Here is a 2,512-nt window from a genome sequence, read left to right on the forward strand (position 1 = left end):
GGAAGCGCTACGATTATTTGTGTGAGTGCGAATTACAAGGTATACATCGGCGTACGTGAACATGTAGCGATCGGTGACTTCGTGCCAAAACTGCTAGATCAAAGGGGACAGTGGGACTTTTGGTTCTGTTCGAATTGATTGAGTAATTTTCATGTACAGCAGCGTACATTACTGCTATTGGGGGCTCGGAGTCAAATTATTATTAAAGTAAAACTGTAAACCTTCTCACCAATGCTAATTTCATTGTGTGAAAGAAAAGGACAACGCCAATAAACAGTGATAGAACTGTGTCGTGAAAAACTGATTGTGCTATAATAATCGCCTAATTTTTGTTCCCTAGCATAAACTGTACTTATGAATATTAATTCAAAACTATAACCAATGCGCTGGTGTGGAGTAGTGTACTACTGCACCAAGTGTGGAAATCATCCCCTGAGACTTACGTGAGAGCCAAAATTTACAATAACATTTTTAACCAACATTTGTACATGCACATTCATGTGAACTCTTCAACCGCACTTGTTTATTTACCGCCCCGTCGCAGCCTTCAGACTTTAAGTTAAACCCCTACATTCTTAATGATGTCAATCGTTACTTTGTGCATATTTATTTTCTGCTCAATGTTGAATGGACCCTCTTTGCGGTGAAATGCTTAAATCTTCAGGAATCTGACTCCTTACTCTTCTGTGATGTTAGCCTCGAAATATTACACTAACACTACCTCTGTGAGACAATCACAAAAGAAAGTAGCTGCCGAGAATGCAAGCACAATAAAACTAGATAGGCCACATAGACATATGTCCTAAGAAAAATAAATGATCCTAAATGGAAGTGCATCCAAAGGTCACTCGTGCATGCATGTAAGGTCAGCTGCATAGTTTTAGAAACACACTTCGCAATTGCCTTGAAGTAGCTGAATCCTGTGGGTGGTACTCTGTATTGTATATCAGTGTTAGTACTTAGCAGAGGATGCAAAGTGGGTGATTAATAAACTAGGCTAACATTCAGAAGGAGTGTCGTTTAATCCATTTTTGACCATCTAGCTGCTGTTTTTCCAGCTGTATGCCGGCAAGATTCATTTAGCAACAAATACTATTTTCTCTATATATGTATATATATATATATGAAGATAGTAACTGTTCTCGAAAGAACAGATACCATTGGTGATCGTGCAGCCTTTCTAGAATAAGTGATAACTAATTGAAACCCTCAGCCACTGACAGGTGTTGTTGATCTACCTCGATGGGGATAGCTGAAAATGTGTCCCGACCAGGACTCGAACCCGAGATCTCCTGCTTACAAAGCAGACGCTCTATCCATCTGAGCCACCGAGGACACAGACGAATAGCGCGACTGCAGGGACTTATTCCTTGCACGCTTCCCGTGAGACCCACATTGCCAACTGTCCACAATCTACATACGTAATGTACCTAATAGATATTTGCCAATCCACTCATTACTCGCTCACACTACGGTGACGATTCCCGTAAGAGTTCGGGTAACCTGTGTGCATTCGCATAGACGAAGGTCAATGCCTCGGTAGCCTTTAACTATATAGATGTGAATATAGTAGCTGTTCTGGAAAGAACAGATACCATTGGTGACCGTGCAGCTTCCCTAGAATAAATGATAATTAATTGAAACCCTCAGCTGGGTTCAGGAGTTGTTGATACACCTCGATGAGGACAGCTGAAAATGTGTGCCCCGACCGGGACTCAAACCCGGGATCTCCTGCTTACATGGCAGACGCCCTATCCATCTGAACCACCGACGACACAAATGAATAGCGCGACTGCAGGGACCTATCCCTTGCACGCTTCCCGTGAGCGTATTGCTGTCGAGGTAGCTGTCTGCCTCTAAAAACCTCATTGTCACCAATTTAAACACTTATTCCTTCCTGATGAGAAGATAGGTATCGATAGAGGTGAGTATGCACACAATTTTTGCCTACAGTTCGAAGTTGTCACGCTACATCCGAGCTTTCAGTGGGGATTCGTTTCATTCTGAGAAGTGGCAGCTGTTCAGAGGTGCAGGAATTATGAGAGATCGCGGCTGTTGCGCGCAGCTGCGTCTCTGCCCCGCTACTCGCTGGTTCCGTCTGGACGGCCAACTGCTGCTGTGGCAGCCAGAAGACAGCGCCCCTTCTAAAATTCCTTCCGCGCCATTTGCTAAATTCATAATTCGGCCGTAGGAAGAATGCGGAGTGCACGCCGAAACAATTTGGGGCTCGGCGCTGCTGCGGGCAATTGCTTGAATAAAACGCTACTCCCCCACTCCCCGCTCCACCCAATTTATAGGAGGGGGGGGGGGAGGAGGCATGAGTAGGGGAAGGGTTGCCAGACTAGGCGGCCCCACGACTTTATCTGCCGTAACGCGCCGCGTGGTCTACCCACAAGTGGCCACTGCGCTGGCAACGGCTCACATCCTTCGCCGTCCACGCGGGATTCCTCTGAGGGAACTGGTTTCTCATAGCGTCTCATCCACGCTTTGCACCTGTATATAGCAGACACCC

The 2,512-nt window shown here is 45.6% G+C and overlaps 1 non-coding gene across 1 annotated transcript; it reads right to left on the bottom strand.

Annotated features, from left to right (window-relative positions):
* Nucleotides 1-1,261: 1,261 nt before the first annotated feature.
* Nucleotides 1,262-1,336, bottom strand: Trnat-ugu. The gene has a single exon. It is a non-coding gene; the product is annotated as a tRNA-Thr (tRNA).
* Nucleotides 1,337-2,512: the final 1,176 nt, after the last annotated feature.

Source organism: Schistocerca americana, chromosome 6, assembly GCF_021461395.2.
Source record: "Schistocerca americana isolate TAMUIC-IGC-003095 chromosome 6, iqSchAmer2.1, whole genome shotgun sequence".
Taxonomy (NCBI): Eukaryota; Metazoa; Arthropoda; class Insecta; order Orthoptera; family Acrididae; genus Schistocerca; species Schistocerca americana.